This window comes from Pseudophryne corroboree, chromosome 4 (genome assembly GCF_028390025.1).
Source record: "Pseudophryne corroboree isolate aPseCor3 chromosome 4, aPseCor3.hap2, whole genome shotgun sequence".
Taxonomy (NCBI): Eukaryota; Metazoa; Chordata; class Amphibia; order Anura; family Myobatrachidae; genus Pseudophryne; species Pseudophryne corroboree.
In genome coordinates, this window is record NC_086447.1 from 363234833 (window position 1) to 363256827 (window position 21995).

General features: G+C 45.7%; 1 long non-coding RNA gene across 1 annotated transcript; it reads left to right on the forward strand.

Moving 5' to 3' along the window:
* The first annotated feature begins 16508 nt into the window (after positions 1–16508).
* On the forward strand, positions 16509–18175 carry LOC134911431 (uncharacterized). Its single transcript, XR_010176563.1, has 2 exons — positions 16509–16849; positions 17983–18175. It is a non-coding gene; the product is annotated as an uncharacterized LOC134911431 (long non-coding RNA).
* The last annotated feature ends 3820 nt before the right edge of the window (positions 18176–21995 follow it).

A 21995-nucleotide genomic window follows, 5' to 3' on the forward strand; every position in this document is an offset into this window, starting at 1 on the left:
GTGGATGCCAGCGCTCTTGTTCCCGGCGAGAATCTCTGAAGCTGTACTCCAGTGTCTCCGGCATTTCCAGGTGCCTGTTCGCTGCACAGGTTCCAGCGTTCCCAGCGGCTGGCGTGTCTCTCTGCGGTCCAGTCACCAGTGCTCCTAGGAATCAGCGTGGGCTGCGGGCCCTAATCACCGTTCTCAAGTGCTGCAAATCATCAGCGTCTCAGTCACCGTTCTCAAGTTCTACAAATCATCAGCGTCTTAAACCACTGCACTTAAATTCTTCAAATCATCAGCGTCTCAGTCACCGTTCTCAAGCTCTACAAATCATCAGCGTCTTAAACCACTGCACTTAAGTTCTTCAAATCATCAGCGTCTCAGTCACCGTTCACAAGTTCTTCAAATCATCAGCGTCTCAGTCACCGTTCACAAGTTCTACAAATCATCAGCGTCTTAAACCACTGCACTTAAGTTCTTCAAATCATCAGCGTCTCAGTCACCGTTCACAAGTTCTACAAATCATCAGCGTCTTAAACCACTGCACTTAAGTTCTTCAAATCACCAGCGTCTTAATGTCCGTTCTCAAGTTCTTTAAGTCATCTGTGTCGTTAACCACCGTTTACAAGTTCTTCAAATCATCAGTGTCTTTAAACATCGCTCACAATTTCTTCAGTCACCAGTATCTTTAACATTGCTCACAAACCCTTCAATGGGCCTGGACATTCCCTCATAAGTTTCCCTTTATGCTATATGACTTTGAGTTGTTCTTTTCCTGCAATAAAGCTCTTCAATATTTCACCAAACCTTACTGTCAGAGTCCTGTATGAGGAAATCCTATATCAGGTCACCCCTGTTCCGGCCCAGTTGTGGTTCCTCTTCCCAACCATCGGAAGAATCCCCGAGTTCACAACACCCTCAATCTAGGTCAGTGACAGAGATATTTTAACTCCACCGTTTTGAGTGGTTCAAACCAATGTGACTTAAGGAAACTTAACACCACGTTAAGGTCCCAAGGCGCCACCGGAGGTACAAAAGGAGGCTGAATATGCAGTACTCCCTTCACAAACGTCTGTACTTCAGGAAGAGAGGCCAATTCCTTCTGAAATAAAATGGATAGGGCCGAAATCTGAACCTTAATGGAGCCTAATTTTAGGCCCAAATTCACTCCAGTTTGTAGGAAGTGAAGGAGACGGCCCAGCTGGAATTCTTCCGTAGGATCATTCCTGGCCTCACACCAAGAAACATTTTCGCCATATCGGTGATAATGTTTTGATGTCACGTCCTTCCTAGCCTTTATAAGTGTAGGAATGACCTCATCCGGAATACCTTTTTTCGCTAGGATCCGGCGTTCAACCGCCATGCCGTCAAACGCAGCCGCGGTAAGTCCTGGAACAGACAGGGCCCCTGTTGCAGCAGGTCCTGTCTTAGAGGAAGAGGCCACGGATCTTCTGTGAGCAACTCCTGCAGTTCCGGATACCAGGTCCTTCATGGCCAATCTGGAACAATGAGGATTGTTCTCACTCCTCTATGTCTTTTTATTCTCAACACCTTGGGTATGAGAGGAAGAGGAGGAAATACATAGACCGACCGGTACACCCACGGTGTCACCAGGGCGTCCACAGCTACCGCCTGAGGATCTCTTGACCTGGCGCAATACCTTTTTAGCTTTGTGTTGAGACGGGACGCCATCATGTCTATTTGGGGCAGTCTCCACCGACTTGCGATCTGCTCGAAGACTTCTTGATGAAGCCCCCACTCTCCCGGATGCAGATCGTGTCTGCTGAGGAAGTCTGCTTCCCAATTGTCCACTCCCGGAATGAACACTGCCGACAGTGCGCTGACATGATTCTCCGCCGAGCGAAGAATCCTGGTGGCTTCCGCCATTGCCACCCTGCTCCTTGTGCCGCCTTGACGGTTTACATGAGCCACTGCTGTGACATTGTCTGACTGAATCAGAACCGGTTTGTCGCGAAGTAATGCCTCCGCTTGACGTAGGGCGTTGTATATGGCCCTCAACTCCAAGACGTTGATGTGGAGACAAGTCTCTAGACTTGACCAAAGACCTTGGAAATTTCTTCCCTGTGTGACTGCTCCCCAACCTCGGAGGCTTGCGTCCGTGGTCACCAGGATCCAGTCCTGAATGCCGAACCTGCGGCCCTCTAGGAGGTGAGCACTCTGCAGCCACCACAGAAGAGATACCCTGGCTCTGGGGTACAGGGTGATCCGCCGATGCATATGTAGATGTGACCCGGACCACTTGACCAGCAGGTCCCATTGGAAGGTTCTCGCATGGAACCTGCCGAAGGGAATGGCTTCGTATGATGCCACCATTTTCCCCAGGACTCGAGTGCAGTGATGCACTGACACCTGTTTTGGCTTCAATAGGTTCCTGACCAGAGTCATGAGTTCCTGAGCTTTTTCCGTCGGAAGAAAAACCCTTTTCTGGTCTGTGTCCAGAATCAAGCCCAAGAAGGGCAGACGCGTCGTAGGAACCAGCTGCGACTTCAGGATATTGAGAATCCAGCCGTGTGGCTGTAACACCTTCAATGAAAGTGACACGCTGTCCAGTAACTTCTCCCGAGATCTCGCTTTTATGAGGAGATCGTCCAAGTATGGGATAATTGTGACACCTCGCTTGCGCAGGAGCACCATCATTTCCGCCAGTACCTTGGTGAAAATCCTCGGGGCCGTAGAAAGCCCAAACGGCAACGTCTGAAACTGGTAATGACAATCCTGTACAGCAAATCTCAGGAACGCCTGATGAGGTGGAAATATTGGAACATGAAGGTACGCATCCTTTATGTCTAGGGAAACCATAAAATCCCCCCCTTCCAGGCTGGCGATGACCACTCTGAGCAACTCCATCTTGAACTTGAACTTTTTCAAGTATAGGTTCAGGGATTTTAAATTCAAAATGGGTCTGACCGAACCGTCTGGTTTCGGGACCACAAACAGGGTTGAGTAATATCCCCTCCCCTGTTGCAGTAGGGGAACCTTGACCACCACCTGTTGAAGATACAATTTTTGAATTGCATTTAACACTAACTCCCTCTCTGAGGGAGAAGCTGGCAGAGCCGATTTGAAAAACCGGCGAGTGGGGACCTCTTCGAATTCCAGCTTGTATCCCTGAGAAACAATTTCTAGTGCCCAGGGATCCACCTGTGAGAGAACCCAGATGTGGCTGAAAAGTCGAAGACGTGCCCCCACTGGAGCGGACTCCCTCAGGGGAGCCCCAGCATCATGCAGTGGATTTTGCAGAGGCCGGGGAGGACTTCTGTTCCTGGGAACTAGCTGTCTGCAGCTTTTTTCCTCTGCCCTTACCTCTGGCAAGAAAGGACGATCCACGTACTTTTTTGCTTTTATTCGAACGAAAGGACTGCATTTGATAATGAGGCGCTTTCTTAGGCTGTGAGGGAACATAAGGCAAGAAATTCGATTTACCTGCCGTAGCTGTGGAGACGAGGTCCGAGAGGCCTTCTCCAAATAACTCCTCACCTTTGTAAGGCAAAAACTCCATATGCCTCTTCGAGTCGGCATCCCCCGTCCACTGTCAGGTCCATAAGACTCGCCTAGCGGAAACAGACATAGCGTTTATTCTGGAACTTAGTAAACAAACATCTCTTTGAGCATCCCTTATATATAATACAGCATCTTTTATATGCCCTAGGGTCATTAAAATGGTATCCTTATCTAGGGTCTCAATCTCCGCTGATAAGGAATCAGTCCATGCAGCCACAGCACTACAAACCCAGGCCAACGCCATTGCCGGTCTAAGTATTGTACTAGAATGTGTGTAAATGGACTTCATGGTAACCTCCTGCTTGCGATCAGCAGCATCCTTGAGGGTAGCCGTATCTTGGGATGGCAGCGCTATCTTTTTTGATAAGCGTGTCAATGCCTTGTCCACCTTAGGAGAGGATTCCCATCGTATCCTATCCGTTTGCGGGAAAGGATACGCCATAAGAATCCTTTTGGGAACCTGCAGTCTCTTGTCTGGGGTTTCCCAAGCCTTTTCGCATAATTTGTTCAGCTCATACGAGGATGGAAAGGTGACCTCAGGCTTTTTCTCTTTATACATGTGTACCCTCGTGTCAGGGACAGGGGGTTCCTCTGTGATATGCAAAACCTCTTTTATTGCAATAATCATATATCGAATACCCTTAGCCACTTTTGGCTGTAATTTTGCATCATCGTAGTCGACACTGGAGTCTAAATCCGTGTCGGTATCTGTGTCAACTATTTGGGATAGTGTGCGCTTCTGAGACCCGAAGGACTCGTCGACATTGGGACAGGCATGGTTTGACTTCCTGACTGTTCCCTAGCCTCAGCTTTGTCTAATCTTTTGTGCAATCAATTCACATTAGCACTTAAGACGTTCCATATATCCATCCAGTCAGGTGTCGGCGCTGCCGACGGAGACCTTGCAGTGAGCCTTCAACCTCATACATGTCGACACACGCGTACCGACACACCCCACACACACAGGGAAGCTCTTTTCTGAAGACAGGTTCCCCACCAGGCCCTTTGGAGAGACAGAGAGTATGCTAGCACACACCCCAGCGCTATATGACCCAGGAAAAAACACAGAATGCTTTACCCAGTAGCGCTGTTATAACTTTCTACACGCCAATTATGTGCCCCCCCCTCTTGAAAAACCCACTGTTACCGTCAGTAAGCAGGGGAGAGTCCGGGGAGCTTCCTCTCAGCGCTGTGCTGTCGAGAAAAATGGCGCTGGTGAGTGCTGAGGGAGAAGCCCCGCCACCTCGGCGGCGGGCTTCTGTCCCGTTCAAAATCTATCAAAACATGGCGGGGGCTCTTTATATACATGTACAGTGCCCAGCTGTACATGTATATATATGCTTTTGCCATAAGAGAGGTTTATACTGCTGCCCAGGGCGCCCCCCCTGCGCCCTGCACCCTTACAGTGACCGGAGTGTGTGAGGTGAACGGGAGCAATGGCGCACAGCTTCACCGCTGTGCGTTACCTCTATGAAGATCAGACATCTTCTGCCGCCTCTGAAGTCTTCTTTCTTCTCATACTCACCCGGCTTCTGGCTCTGCGAGGAGGACGGCGGCGCGGCTCTGGGACGGACGGCGAGGATGAAACCTGCGTACCAATCTCTCTGGAGCTAATGGTGTCCAGTAGCCTAAGAAACAGGACCTTGAAACTCAGAGAAGTAGGGCTGTTTCTCTCTCCTCAGTCCCTCGATGCAGGGAGTCTGTTGCCAGCAGTGCTCCCTGAAAATAAAAAACCTAACCAAAATACTTTCTCACAGGAAACTCAGGAGAGCTCCCTGCAGTGCACCCATCTCCTCTGGGCACAGTATCAAACTGAGGTCTGGAGGAGGGGCATAGAGGGAGGAGCCAGTGCACACCCAGAGCCTAAAGTATTTCTTAAAGTGCCGATGTCTCCTGCGGAGCCCGTCTATCCCCATGGTCCTTATGGAGTCCCAGCATCCTCTAGGACGTTAGAGAAACATAGCTGTGTCAGCAGACAACACTGAAATAAGTATAAGGTGCATACACACTTGCCGAGAAAGTAAAACGACGTTGCTCATTTTCACCCTTCCTGAGCAACGTCGTTTACTATATTGGCCAATGTGTATGCCGCCGCCGTCGAGCGATGCGTATCCCCGTGGGTCATTAATGACCCTCGCTGTCAGCCATGCATGCAGCTCACTTTGGACTGTCATCCAAAAACTGCATGCACAGCCCGGCCGCGGAATGACGTCACTGAGTGATATAGTTGTCATATCGCTCAGTGTGTACGTACTACCGCCGACTGCCCCGGCGCGGGAGGGGAAACACTAGGCGACGTCGCTCATAGAGCAGATCGCCCAGTGTGTACCCACCTTAGAGTGGCAGAAAACCAATTTGGTGCCTTCAAAAGGAGTATGGAGTTGAAGAGTAAGAGACGGAAAACACGTGAGGGTAGAGGGCCCTGCATGTGAGAGCTAACATTCAAAAGGATGGGGCATAACATTACCTAGGCCACTACTATGTTTTAGAAAATGAACTAGAGCACTATTATGTGGCATCAAATTTACAGCTGTTCCAGAGAGGTGTCTCTCTGAAAGCATTGGGTCACAGGCCCCTTCAAATTGTTGCTATGTGGCCTACAAAGCTCTGGCTTTGCTCCTGGTTGCTAGCATAATATACTTACTGTCTGTGCTATAGGAATGCAGAAGCAAGGTTAGGACAAGAACAGGTGCAAGCAGTTAGTGGAGTGTGAATGGCAGTTGGAGGCGTTTATTGTTGCTGATTTGATAAAGAAGTAAACAAAATGTATGAGTTCTCTCTTCATTACTCAATTTTTTACTTTTCTAAATCAGTGAAAGGAGATGATCTCAATCAAGGTTCTAGTTATCATTCAGCACATTTTGCTGCAGTATTGTACGTTCTGTATAATTTATCATAGAAGACCCCTTTAGTGATGCTAAAACTGACCTACGGGGCCGGATGTAATGCCGGGTGTGCGGAATGCTGACCGAACTCGGACGTTTTTTTAAAGGGGCAATAACTTACAATGCATGGTTTGCTTGTAAGTGATGCGGCTGATGCAGGCAAACTGCGCTGTGGGTCGCATCAGCCGCCACCTCTGAATCAGCACCTATATGAATGGCATATGTATAGTAATTTGTGCTAAATTAAAGTATGAATCTATGATGATTTGGCTATAACATAAAATAATGAAAATCTTCCAGTACTCCTAGATATAGATAAACTGACACATAAAATGATTACCTGAAATTATACAGAAATTACAAACACAGACATTTATTAAATGTTGCATTTATTGTATTTGGTATAAAATAAAGGAGTAACCATATTTGCATTCTGTGTTATAAAACATGCTTGCAATGGATTCAGTATGGGATCCCAGCGGTCAGGAGACCGACGCTGGAATCCCTACAGACTGAATCCCTACAGCCGGAATCCCAGCAGCAAGCACAGCGCGTCCCCTCGCGGGCTCGCTGCATTTGCCACATTCTCCCTCGGGTGGAGGCGTGGACCACCACCCGAGGGGGAATACCGTGCTTCTGTCGGTATTCCGCCCGTCTGCATTTTACATGTCTGTCAGGATTCCAGTATCGGGGTCCTGAACACCGGGATCGCGACAGGCGGTATATTGACCGCATATCCTTGCATTACATCTTTATATAGTATAATATAAAGCTCTGGTAGGCATCTGTCTGTTCGGGCTAATCTTGAGAACCACTAGATGCATTTTGATGCAGTTTTCACAATTCTATAGAGAATTTTCCATGGAAGGTTAAAATCATTAAAACATTAAAATCTGTCCAGTGGTTCTCGAGATTAGCCCAAACAAACCAACAGATGCCTACTGGGAAATAGAGATACTATGGAGAGAAGGGAGGAGGGGTGTGGCCTGCTGAGTTCCTGGACCAACGTGTCTTCCGAAGCTCACACATCTGGGAGCCTTATCAGGTGTACGGGGACCCTCCTGCTGGTCTTCGAGTCCCCCTGAGTGTCCGCATACTTATCCCTGCCTGGTGCTTCCTTTTGCGGCTGCTCCCTGGGGTACGTCTTGCGGACTTCCACCAGGTCCTTCTCAGTAAAAATGAAGCCGTGGGCTCAAGTGGCAGGTAGCATCATCGCAGAGGTCCCGCCGGTGTCCTCTTCCTAGACACAGCTACCTGCTTGGTGACTGGTTGGACGGATTACTGTCTCCAGAGGTTTGTGAGGTCTGAGGGTGCTGAGAGAAGAAACTTGGGGCTGGGATCTATATAGTGCAGGGGAGCCACAGTCTGACACTGGGTACTGATGTTGCAGTGGGTGCGTGTATGACTGCACTCAGCCTGAGGTGGCCAGTCAGCCATTGTTCATCAACTGATATAGCCCTGGATCTGCCTGCTATATAGACTCCCTTTTTATTAATAGTGGGCACAGAGGCCATCATGAGGAGAATGCCCTGTCCCTGGTAGAACTAACAGCGGTGCATTCAATTCATTGCACCAGTGCCCACCGTGGGTGTGGTTCAAAGGGTCGACAGTGTCTAGGTCGACCATGTTTGGGTTGACTACTATTGGTCGACAGTAACTAGGTCGACAGGGATGCTAGGTCGACAGGGTCTCTAGGTCGACACGGTCTAGGTCGACAGGAGTTTTTAATTTTTTTTGGTGTAGTTTTCTCCGTACAGTAACCGGGAACCCCAATTAGTGCACAGTGTCCCCCGCTGCGCTCAGCACAGGTTACTCGTAGTGCGCGGGGATCGGTAAGTATGAAAAAGTTAAAAGAATTTTTTTTTGAAAAACTCATGTCGACCTTTTGACCTAGAACATGTTGACCTAGAGACCCTGTCGACCTAGTTACTGTCGACCAATAGTAGTCAACCTAAACATTGTCGACCTAGTTACTGTCGACCTAGAGACCGCATCCCGCCCACCATAACAAAGAGACCTGTAGCCTCTGGCACTATAATCAATAAAGAGAATAGATTCTCCTCATGCCAACAGCACTATAATCCCAAAAGACAATTGTGAAAATTGCTGCTGCACACCTCTTGAGAGCATTGCCAATTCTCAAAAAAGATGGCGGTGGCAGAAGGCTTCCTTACTTTCTGCGGCCCCAGGCGTGCGAGACTAAGGATTGCAAATTCTGCTACAAAGCAGAATTTGCAATCGTTACTGAATAACGTCCTATGGGGGTAATTACAAGTTGATCGCAACAGGAAATTTTTTAGCAGTTGGGCAAAACCATGTGCACTGACGGGGGGGGGGGGGGGCAGATATAACATTTGCAGAGAGAGTTAGATTTGGGTGGGTTATTTTGTTTCTGTGCAGGGTAAATACTGGCTGCTTTATTTTTACACTGCAATTTAGATTGCAGATTGAACACACCACACCCAAATCTAACTCTCTCTGCACATGTTAGATCTGCCTCCCTGCAGTGCACATGGTTTTGCCCAACTGCTAAAACATTTCCTGCTGCGATCAACTTGGAATTACCCCCTATGGCCCTCATTCCGAGTTGGTCGCTAAGAGTCTTCGCAACGCAAATGTACGAAATGTAAGTATCTGCGCATGCGCAAATGCGTGATTACGCATGCGCGAGTACATACGTACGACAACTGTGCAAAATTACTCAGAAAAAAAAAAGCCGTAACTGGCAAACGAAAACGAGGAGTGGCGTGGGCGTGGCGGAGGCGAGACTTCGCAATGCTCCGACATGGGCGTGAAAGTGGGCGTACAGTGTGGGAGTATGCAACTCGCAATGGGCGTGTTTTTCGCAAATAAACATTGTCGCTGTTAAAACTAACATAGGAAACCGTAGCAACATTCACGCAGCAGCCGAGTAGGTCTGCAGTTACTCTACATTTGCGAATTACTGGTACAAGTGTGTATGCAGTAATTAGCAGTTAATTGGATAGCACATTCATCTGATGTCCAATTACTTGGTAATTAATGAGCAGATGAAAGTTACCAACCAGCAATTGTCTGAACACACATTACATGTTTATTCTACTCACATATAAATCTCACACACTGCCAAATAAGGGTGTGATTTTTGTTGAAGTTGTTGTGTAAGCATTTTTTAAACTTGTTTTAATGTGTGTAAGACTCCCAAATACAAACAAGTGAAAATATTTGTGAAAGTGTTTGAAATCTGCAACTTTTTTGACAAATAAACCAACACCCACATAATGCAGCATACACTTTAATTTAGTCTTAAAAGTCACAATAATATTTGATTATAATATCTGACAATGTTTGAAATGATGTCCTGTTGACCATAGATATTTATAAAAAGCGTCGTGTCTGTTTACTTAATATGGACATTAAAGTGTGGTGCAAAGCATACCTTTTTTTGGTGTTTTTACCAATTTTTAAGGAGAATTTGCAGATTGGTCTACAAGTGTCTATATGCTGACCTAATCTTTCTGGAACTGCATTACCTTGAAGAAACTGCTCAAATTTTTTAAATATCTTTTTTATTACTATAATAATATTTCACAACATTTAAACAACATGGCTCCACGTGAGTCGCACAGGCAGAGATGGACCAAGCAGCAAGCAGATGGCACTGACAATCATTAGATAGCAGAACTCAGTACTCTGCAAAATTCTGCTTCTGACAAAAGTATATTTTTTAAGCATAAATAAAACATGACACACCCTGCCACACACAAATTTTAAACCAAATGAGAAAGAATTAGGATCCACCACACAAACACAACAATACATAGCACACTAGTAAGAGGAAGATGGCTCTGGTGTTTATACACATAAACTCACAGGCTACAATACATCCAAACAGAAAGAATACATTTCACTAAGAGGGAGTTATCCATTCTGGCCACACAAGCCAACTCCAAAAATACATAGAGGCAACATCAAAAACATGGGTGCTGCCCATCTGGAGAGACATCATTTTCTTCTTTTTCTCCCCGCCTGAGGCTGTTCTTCTTTGGAAGGTCTGCGGAGCGACCTTCGTTGGGCCTGCCCAGTGGGCTGTTCTTCCTGGGCAGGGGCAGGGGAGGGAGCCGATGTGGGTGGCTCTCTGCCACTGTGGGCAAGGGAGACAGCGATGGCCTGGAGCCCTTGCAAGATGTTATTTGCAAGGCTTTGGAATGAGGAGGCAAGTTGTTCTTGGCCCTGCCTGATCTCTGCCAGACCTTGGCAGAGTTGAGCAACACCTTGCTCAACACAGGTTCGGTGCTCAGTGAGCCGGACAGCTATCTGGCTTACCTCCCGGATGACCCCGTCTTGAAACCGATTTAGGCTCTCACCATACCTAGCGATTTCAAGCAGGATCTCCGGGATAGCAGAGGGTTGGGTGGGGGGGGCCAGTAGGAACCTGCAGAGGTGGGATTTGTTGGCCCACACTGCCAGACTCACTAGGTCCCTCCACCTCAGCCTCAACCACATAACCGTCCTGTGACTCAAACGGATCACCCCCCTGTGCTGTGTTTTGTGGCAAGCAAATAGAAGAATGTGTGGGAAAAAAGTTGGATACAAAATTAGTTTATTATTATAAATACTGTCAAAATTACAGACAACTAAATGTGTAAACTTACCTTCCAAGTCATGTCCCGTCAGGATCTCAGGCAGGTCCGTGTCCATATGAGACACCCCTTGGCCCTCCTCATAACTGACACAGGGCATCGCCATCTCCTCCAAGTCAGTATACTCCACAGCGACAGGTGCTCCTCCACCTGTAGCCCTTGAGGCATTCCACTCCGCAGCCCTCTTTGCCTTCAGGCGGGATTTGAAGTCGGCCCACCTACATATGTATTGTGAAAGAGGGACAAAGTAGAGTCTTATTATTTGTCTAAGCTAATATATAGGACACGTGTTCTGCTTGTGTTTGCTAGACATAACATCACATGTAACTACATTTTTTAGTCAACTTATCACTGAAAAATGACTGTCAATATGCACTTACCGTCGTCTCACTTCCTGTGATGTTCTGACGACAGAGCCAACTTCATTCACAGATTTTGTGATGTCTCTCCAGATGCGATCTTTTGAAGCCGCCCCCATGTTTTTTGGCCCTCTATGGATTTTGGACATGGCCTGCGTGACCAAGACACGCAACTCCCTCTTAGTGAATGCAGGCTGTCTTTTCTTCCGTCTGGAGGTAGCCTGTGAGGTTTCTTCTTGTTGGTCATCACCATCTTCCTCCTCACTAGCAGCTTCTGTCTGTTGTGTTTGTGTGGCTAAAGCCAATTCTCCCTCAGTTTGGTCACTATGTGTGTGTGGCAGGGTATCCCCAGTCAATTGTTGTGGTTCAGAAGCAGACATTTGCAGAGTACTAGGTCCTGCCTCTTCAACATCCGCAGAGGCGTATTCCAACATGCACCTTTGGCAATCTAGGCGTCTTTTCCGCAATGCCATCTCCTGCTCTGCAATGCGGTCCATCTCTGCTGCGATTTGCTCACGAGAAGCCATGTTTGTGATGACGTGTGTACGCCGAGGTGTGTGCTTATATACCTACGTGCGTAGCGTTAATTCACACAGGTGTACACTGTTAATCTGGTTAATGATTGCACTGCTTATTTAAGGGCCTACTTTGCACGCTGTGAGTGTAGGTAGTTTGGAGTTTCTTTCACTTGAGTTTGTTGGCTTGTGCGTGAAGGTGCTATAGGAATTTTCAGAGTGAGTAATTGTCAAGCATACATTTGTCCTTTCGTTTGCGTTTAGAATATAGTCAGTGTAGCATTTTGTCTGCGAATTTTCGTTTGTGAGTATTCTGGAATTCGTCTTGTTCATTTTTTGATTTAAAAGTGTTTATTTTATGTTGATTGTTTGTTATTCTTTTTTACACATATATATTTTGCTAGTCCATTTTTGCAAATAAACCTGTGCTTCATTGCTTTTACTGACATTTTTGTTCTCTTGTAGGAGAATTGTTTTGGGTGACGTAACCCTAGTCTATTTTGTTTATTTTGTGTGCTATATAACACAAATAGTTCCTTGCTTTATTTTGGATCAGGTAAGTTCCCTGGGCCTGTGTTGGTGCCTGTTTGGTTTATTGGTCTGTATGTTGTTTTTGACTGTCATATTTGCTCTCTTGTAGGAGAATTGTTTTGGGTGACGTAACCCTAGTCTATTTTGTTTATTTTGTGTGCTATATAACACAAATAGTTCCTTGCTTTATTTTGGATCAGGTAAGTTCCCTGGGCCTGTGTGGGTGCCTGTTTGGTTTATTGGTCTGTATGTTGTTTTTGACTGTCATATTTGCTCTCTTGTAGGAGAATTGTTTTGGGTGACGTAACCCTAGTCTATTTTGTTTATTTTGTGTGCTATATAACACAAATAGTTCCTTGCTTTATTTTGGATCAGGTAAGTTCCCTGGGCCTGTGTGGGTGCCTGTTTGGTTTATTGGTCTGTATGTTGTTTTTGACTGTCATATTTGCTCTCTTGTAGGAGAATTGTTTTGGGTGACGTAACCCTAGTCTATTTTGTTTATTTTGTGTGCTATATAACACAAATAGTTCCTTGCTTTATTTTGGATCAGGTAAGTTCCCTGGGCCTGTGTGGGTGCCTGTTTGGTTTATTGGTCTGTATGTTGTTTTTGACTGTCATATTTGCTCTCTTGTAGGAGAATTGTTTTGGGTGACGTAACCCTAGTCTATTTTGTTTATTTTGTGTGCTATATAACACAAATAGTTCCTTGCTTTATTTTGGATCAGGTAAGTTCCCTGGGCCTGTGTTGGTGCCTGTTTGGTTTATTGGTCTGTATGTTGTTTTTGACTGTCATATTTGCTCTCTTGTAGGAGAATTGTTTTGGGTGACGTAACCCTAGTCTATTTTGTTTATTTTGTGTGCTATATAACACAAATAGTTCCTTGCTTTATTTTGGATCAGGTAAGTTCCCTGGGCCTGTGTTGGTGCCTGTTTGTGTTTGTTCAAAGTGTTTTGATTATGTTTGTTTTCCATCTTGATAATAAATGTTATGTTTTTTACCGGGATTGATCAGCAAAGTAGTGTTGTTCTTGGCTGGACTAGCTACTAAAGGGCTAACTTTTTGTTTGTTTTATTTAAATGTTTTTAACCAATTATTCATAATTTTGTAGAAGGTGTTTGTGATGTGTTTGATGTTCTGTTTTTTTAAATAATAGTATTTTTAACAATTACAATTTAGCATATGTAGCTTTCATTATAAAAATAATGTTGTTTTTCTTTTTTGTGATAATATTCTTTTTGGTCCTGAATTGAACCCAGAAAAAATGTCTTACGCTCCTGCAGTAAGTTGACACCCCCTTTTTTTACAAATTTTTTGTTTGCATATTTTTTGGACTTTGTTTCTGTCTTATTTAACATTTTTTTTTTTTTAATAAAAGTGTGTGATGTCTATATTTATCGCAGCAGAAGCCCTACCTCCCCAACCCACGCCAGCACTCCCACCCCAACCGCCAGCCCCACAACCACAACCAGCTCCTCATCAACCAAGGCAACGGAGGCGTGCTAGGCCACCAATTTTCCGACCCCGTGTCCTACTTTTTGGGATGCCAGATGATGTGGTTGTACGTAGATACAGGCTGCCCCCACATCTAATCCTAGACACTCTCTCCATAATAGAGAGTGATCTGGAGTCTGAAATTCGGTATCCTACAGCAATACCACCATTGACACAATTCCTTGCTGTGTTACATTTTTTGGCAACAGAGTCTTACCAGCATGTGGTTGGAGACCTGGTTGGCATGTCGCAGGGCCAGTTCAGTAAGGTCCTGCGGCGTGTCTGCCAGGCTTTCCTCAAGCGTGTGAAGCAATTTATTGCTATGCCTTTGGATGTTGGTGCCCTAGATGTGGTGAAGCGGCAATTTGCGGAAGGTGGTAGTCGCTTCCCACATGTTATTGGGGTTGTGGATGGCACACATGTAGCTATTCAGCCACCAAAACATAATGAAGAAATTTATAGAAACAGGAAACTGTTTCATTCTCTGAATGTATTGGTTGTTTGTGGGCCATCCCTCCAGATCCTTTCCCTGAACGCAAAGTTTACTGGAAGTTCCCATGATGCGTATGTCATTAGACAATCAGGGATATGGCACAGATTAAGATCAAGTCAACGAGCAGACATGTGGTTATTGGGTGAGTTGTTGCACATATTTCTTACAATTTTTTTTTTTTTTTTTTCAAAATTTACTATTTCTAATTTTGGTTTTTCCTCAAACAGGAGACCGTGGATATCCTTGCACCCCCTGGCTCATGACTCCTTACCGTAATCCCAGGCCAGGACCACAGACGGCATTTAACTCCGCGCTTACTGCCACTAGGCAGCTGGTGGAGCGCACAATTGGGGTCCTTAAAGGGCGGTTTCGTGTGCTCCACCGCACTGGTGGCGACATCATGTATTCGCCGGAGATGGCAAGTAAACTAGTGGTTCTGTGCGCAATACTACATATCGCGGTAAGGAGTAGCGTAGAGCTTCCTCAGACAGAGGAATTGCCTGATGAGGAGCCAGGGGTTGTTCGACACTTCGGTGGGGGGAGTGTTACACGGAGGGGGAGCCAAGTCAGGGCAAGCATTGTTGCTGAATATTTCAGGTATAGTGTTTTTATATTATCTTTTTTATCCAAATTAAAATCACAGTATGCTTATGTATTATTTGTAATGTTGACATTTTGTTTGATATTGTAAGGTCATTGTGTAATGCTTTTGGTGTGTTGGAATGTGTAATTTTTTTGATACTAAAAATCCGTTAACACGTTAAGCTTTCAATTTTAGATTTGAAATGTTAAAAATGTGATGATGCTAAATAGTGTCCTTATTTGTTTTATATCCTAAAATCCTGATTATTTAAACAAACACACAAACAAATGAAATTGAATGTTGCCCACTTTGTGACTGTCCGGCTGAATGATCACACAAACTGTGGTGAGTACACAGATATTTGTAGGAATTTTTTCAAAACTGTGTGTCTCTGTGTCTGTTTGTGTTTTTTTTTTTTTGCTAAAAATTTTGATAATGCGAATGCGTATTTCCGCTCGTGCGAAATAACACTCTGCTCTTCACAGCATTGCAAAGATCAATAAAGTTATTAGAAATGACAACATAGATTTTTGACCAATCACATGCTAACAGACACTATAAATATATGCCCAAATAAGGAAAACGCCATTGCCATGATGCGTGCTGCACCTTTCACCAGGCGGGAGCTCCGCGTCCTGGTTGCGGTGATGGACCGCCGCGTAGGCCGCGTTGGGCGCTTCATCCCAAATCGGGTTAAGCGCGAGGCCTACGCGGAGGTCCGCCGCCTGCTGCGGACTCGCGTCCGCAGCAGGCGGACAATCATCCAACTAGCGCGGAGATGGAGTGATCTCCGCAGGAGGACGCCAGAGCTGTTGGCGGAGATCCGCCAGCAAATACGGGCTATGCATGCACGCAGTAAGTTACATTACATAAGATTCTTAGCAAAAATTTAAGAAATTTACACTAAGTGGTAGGCTAATTGCAACGCTGATTGTCCATTTTTATAACATAGGACAGTGTGTGTGGTTAGGGCAAACAGTACTGACTGTAGCAAAGTGTCACCAAACAAGTGCATGTTTTCCAGAATTAATAACCAGGCAGGAAACTGTACCCAAATACTTGATCAGTGCTGTCTATATAATAAGGTGCCTTGAATAGTTATCTGGTGATGTTGCCTAGACCAATCAATATGACTCAATGGAATAGATTAAGGAATAAGCTTCAAAGTAAAAGTTTTGACTCATTTTGTTTGCTGTGGGCAACATGATGATGTTTTTAAAATGTGTATTTTTAAGAAAAACAAACCACAGTCTTTTACATGGAACAGAACAGTGATTTTTCAAATTGTTTAGTATGTAATTTAACATGCAAAATAAATTTTTTCAAAAATATCATTATAGGACGAGAACAACGGCAGACCTCTCAGCCCCCTTCCCCTTCCCAGTCCCCCTCCCCTTCTCACTCCCCCTCCCCTTCTCACTCCCCCTCCCCTTCGCAGTCCTCCTCAGCTTCCCAGTCCCCCTCAGCTACCCAGTCCCCCTCAGCTTCCCAGTCCCCCTCAGCTTCCCAGTCCCCCTCAGCTTCCCAGGCCCACTCCCCTTCTCACACCACCTCTCTATCTCTTTCTGTGACCCCTTCTCCTCCTTCCCATACCCCTTCTCCTTCAACTTCAAACTCACCTTCTCAGCCCCCCTCACCCTCTATTGGCTTAACTTTCTCTCCGCCCCCCTCGCCCTCTCAATCAGACCCACCCTCTGAAATTACATCCCCAATCCAGCCTCCTTCCCCCATCCAGCCTCCTTCCCCCATCCCTCCTCCTTCCCCAATCCCTCCTCCTTCCCCCATCCAGCCGCCTTCCCCACCCAGTGAGTGGGCAGAAGAAGCCCCTGCTGAATTAACTGTCAACCATCATGTTGCAGAGGAAAGTAAGTGTTTTAACATGTTCTCCAAAAATGATTACCTACTTACACTTACAATGCCAAAACATGCAGTGTTGTACTGTTGGAATTCTTGTACCAAGGACAAATATTTGTGTTATTCTTCATGGTCTACATGTTGTATTTACATTTTTGTGAGTGTCATTATATGTACAGTGTTTATGTGTGCAATGTTTTGTGTGTCCACTCTAGGTCGACACTCATTAGGTCGACAGGGTTGCCAGGACAACAGGGTTTATATGTGTTAGGTTTTCAGGGAAACAGTTAGACCTGAGTGGAGTTTAGTATGTTGTTGGTCTTTTACACTTGTGCCTGTGTAGTCTTAATATTTGCACTTACAAATCACATGCTTCACTTTGTTATGCAGCCTAATGACACACTGATTTGTGGTGTGAAAGTTACACTCACAAAATGATTATTGGCTAAAGTCAAACCTGTTTGACCTTATTTAGTAAGGTCAGCTTTCAGGGAGTGTGGGCATGCTAGGATCTGTTGTCCTTCTGAAGATGTTGATATGCAGTGTGATGATGCAGGACCAAACCCATAAAAAAAATCATAAATACACTCCAGATGTAAATGAATGCCAACATGGTGTAACATTGACGAAGATGGTAGTTATCTTTAACATGGGATGTCGCCCATAGCAACCAATAAGATTATACTTTACAATTGGGGAACCACTTCTACAAGATAATATTCTTATTTTTCCTTGTTTGCTATGGGCAACGCTCCATCTTAAATATAACTCACATAGTAGTAAATGTACCCCATGGTCTCGTAAACGGGAAAAATTTATTAAAAAAACCCAGAGCAGGCTTGTGTGTTTTTCTGCTAATGATTGCACCATAAAACAGCCATGATGTAGTAACTTTGCCATTAAGCAGGCCTGTCCAAACTGCGGACCTCCAACTGTTGAGAAACTACACATCCCAGCATGCCCTGACACAGCTTTGGCTTTCCCTGGCCCCAAAACTGAGTCAAGGCATGCTGGTATATGTAGTTTCACACCAGCTTGAGGGATGCAGTTTGGACATGCCTGCATTAAAGTGTGCTTTGTGCCTTGCTTGTATATTAAGTAATGTGAGTAAGTTATTAATGTTTATGTTATCTCTTAATTCCAGATGTTGCCGTTGGAGATCCCACATCTTTTGCGGACATTATTGGCAACATGAGGATACATCTCCAGGCCTTGCTGGGTCTTGTTGACCAAATGCAAACGTTGTTTTAATTTTTGTTTAAAAAAAAAATAAAAATATGTTTATATTATAAAAAAACCAAAACAAAAACAAAAAATAAAATTTGTTTTCAAGTTAAGCGGGTGTTTATTATTTATTAATGCAATGAAGGAACTGCAGAATGACGAACAGACATTTATTACCTTAAACATTTCATACATCTAACGTAAGTTTGTTTAAAATGTAAAAAAGACATATGTTGTTATTGTCTAAATAAACATGCAAACACCTTCATTCACATACTAAAACTCTACTTAAAAAATAAAAACAAAAACATTAGACCAAGCACATTGCAAACATCTATATTTATATTACAATTCTAAAATAATTTAGGTACAATTATGGCTACAAAGTGTTCTTCAGGTATTTTAAAAAGACTTAAATTGATCATGAACATTACAATTCATTTCACTAATTGGAATTGTAATTGAGGAGGGCTTGTGGACTTTTAATTGGAAGGTGTTATTCCACTTAATAGTAAAAAAAAACCATTGTGGTGCGTTTGCCCGCAAAAGTGAGCACTTTTAATGATAAATGTGTAAATATACTACAACTTAGTATTTTTACGATGAAGTATGTGTTAATGCGATGGTTTCGCATTGCTGCGATGTTTTCGCATTGCTGCGATGTCATTTGGCGTACGCCCACTTTGTGTAATACTGCGTACGAAAGAGCAAAAATACGTTGGGGGCGGATGTTCGCAAATTTACTACACTAACGCAACTTTGCAAATATGTTGTGCGAACGAAAAACTGAGCGATCAACTCGGAATGAGGGCCTATATACGAATTGCAGATTGCATATATATTGTTTATATTAATACACAATCATAAAAACGAGTTTTATGGTAAGAACTTACCCTTGTTAAAACTCTTTCTGCGAGGTACACTGGGCTCCACAAGGCTGGACAATGGGGTGTAGAGTAGGATCTTGATCTGAGGCACAAACAGGCTCAAAGCTTTGACCTTCTTCCCAAGATGCATAGCGCCGCCTCCTATATCACCTCGCCTCCCAGCACAGGAGCTCAGTTTAGTTAATCAGCCCAATGCAGTAGCAGGAAAAGAGACGACAACGGTTAGTAGCCACATACACCACACTCTCACGACAAGAGAAGTGTCAGCGGCTAATGCCATATCAACCCAAAGAAGCTAAGTGCGTCAGGGTGGGCGCCTTGTGGAGCCCAGTGTACCTCGCAGAAAGAGTTTTAACAAGGGTAAGTTCTTACCATAAAACTTTTTTTCTGCTGCGGGGTACACTGGGCTCCACAAGTCTGGACAATGGGGATGTCCTAAAGCAGTTCCTTATGGGAGGTGACGCACTGTAGCGGGCACAAGAACCCGGAGTCCAAAGGAAGCATCCTGGGAAGTGGCAGTATCGAAGGCATAGAACCTTATGAACGTGTTCCCGGAGGACCACGTAGCCGCCTTGCACAATTGATCAAGGGTCGCACCACGTTGGGCCGCCCAAGAAGGTCCAACAGACCGAGAAGAATGGGCCGTAATGTGAACAGGAGCTGACAGACCAGCCTTCACATAAGCATGCGCAATCACCATTCTGATCCACCTGGCCAGGGTCTGCTTGTGAGCAGGCCAGCCACGTTTGTGAAATCCAAACAAAACAAAGAGAGAATCAGACTTTCGAATAGAAGCAGTTCTCTTCACATAGATACGGAGAGCCCGTACCACATCCAAAGACCGCTCTTTGGGAGACAAATCAGGAGAGACAAAAGCTGGAACCACAATCTCCTGATTAAGGTGGAACGAAGAAACCACCTTAGGCAAATATCCGGGACGAGTCCTAAGAACCACCCGGTCACGGTGAAAAATCAGATATGGGGAACTACAAGACAAGGCACCGAAATCCAACACTCTTCTAGCAGAGGCAATAACCAACAGAAACACCACCTTAAGGGAAAGCCACTTAAGGTCAGCTGAACCAAGAGGTTCAAATGGAGACTCTTGTAACGCCTCCAAAACCACCGACAAGTCCCAAGGAGCCACAGGCGGGACATAGGGAGGTTGGATACGCAACACACCCTGAGGGAAAGTATGAACATCAGGTAAAGTCGCAATTTTTCTCTGAAACCACACCGACAAGGCAGAAATATGAACCTTGAGGGAGGCCAGACGCAGGCCTAAATCTAGGCCCTGCTGTAGAAAAGCCAAAATTTTGGCTGTACTAAACTTGGAAGCGTCATAATGGTTAGTTGCGCACCAAACAAAGTAGGAATGCCAGACCCGATGGTAAATCCGAGCAGAGGCCGGTTTCCGTGCCCGCAACATAGTTTTAATGACCTCTTCAGAAAAACCCTTAGCTCTTAAGACGGAAGCTTCAAGAGCCACGCCGTCAAAGACAGCTGGGCTAGGTCCTGGTAGACACAGGGGCCCTGAACGAGGAGGTCTGAGCGTTGTGGAAGTAGAAGTGGACGCTCTGACGATAGGCCTTGCAGGTCTGAGAACCAGTGTCGTCTGGGCCACGGCGGAGCTATGAGAAGCAGATTTCCTTTTTCTTGCTTGAACTTCTGAATTACCCTGGGCAGGAGTGACACCGGAGGGAACACGTACAGCAGCCGAAACCTCCACGGCACTGCCAGCGCATCCGCGAATGCTGCTTGAGGATCCCTTGTTCTTGCTCCGAAGACCGGAACCTTGTGATTGTGTCGAGACGCCATCAGATCCACATCTGGAAGACCCCACCTTTCCACGAGGAGTTGAAACACTTCTGGATGGAGGCCCCACTCACCGGCATGCACGTCCTGACGACTGAGATAGTCCGCTTCCCAATTCAGGACTCCCGGTATGAATATTGGCGATATTGCCGGTAGATGGCGTTCTGCCTAACGTAGAATCCGTGAGGCTTCCTTCATTGCCAAACGGCTTCGATTGCCGCCTTGATTATTTATGTAAGCCACTGTGGTGGCGTTGTCCGACTGTACTTGAACAGGACGGTCCTGAATCAAATGCTGGGCTAAGTTCAACGCATTGAAGACCGCCCGCAATTCCAGAATGTTGATCGAGAGGAGAGATTCCTCCTTGGTCCACCGACCCTGCAAGGCGTGCTGCTCCAGCACCGCGCCCCAACCTCTTAGACTGGCATCTGTCGTCAACAGGACCCAGTTGGATATCCAGAAGGGACGGCCTCTGCACAATTGTCGGTTTAGGAGCCACCAGAGCAGCGACAGACGGACCTCCGAAGTCAAAGAGATCATTTGAGACCTGATCCGGTGAGGCAGGCCATCCCACCTGGCTAGAATCAGCTTCTGGAGGGGGCGAGAATGGAATTGAGCATACTCCACCATGTCGAATGCTGATACCATGAGGCCCAGCACCTGCATTGCCGAATGTATCGACACTTGCGGACGAGAAAGGAAGCAATGAATCCTGTCCTGAAGTTTCAGGACTTTCTCCTGAGACAAGAACAACCTCTGGTTGTGAGTGTCCAACAGTGCTCCCAGATGCACTATGCTCTGAGCAGGGACCAGGGAGGATTTCTTCCAGTTGATGAGCCACCCGTGGGCTTGTAGAAACCGGACCGTCATATCCAGATGACGCAGGAGAAGATCTGGGGAATTTGCCAGGATTAACAAGTCGTCCAGATACGGCAGTATCCTGACCCCTTGACGGCGGAGTACCACCGTCATCACCGCCATAACTTTGGTGAAGACTCGCAGAGCCGTTGTTAAACCACAGGGTAACGCCTGAAACTGGTAATGGAGGTTGCCAATAGCGAACCTCAGGTATTGTTGATGTGACACTGCTATAGGAATATGCAGGTAAGCATTCCGTATGTCCAGGGAGACCATGTAGTCCCCAGGTTCTAAGGCCAGAACTATAGAGCCCTACGGAACTTGGAAACCTTCACAAACTTGTTCAGTGCCTTGAGGTTGAGCATGGGCTGGG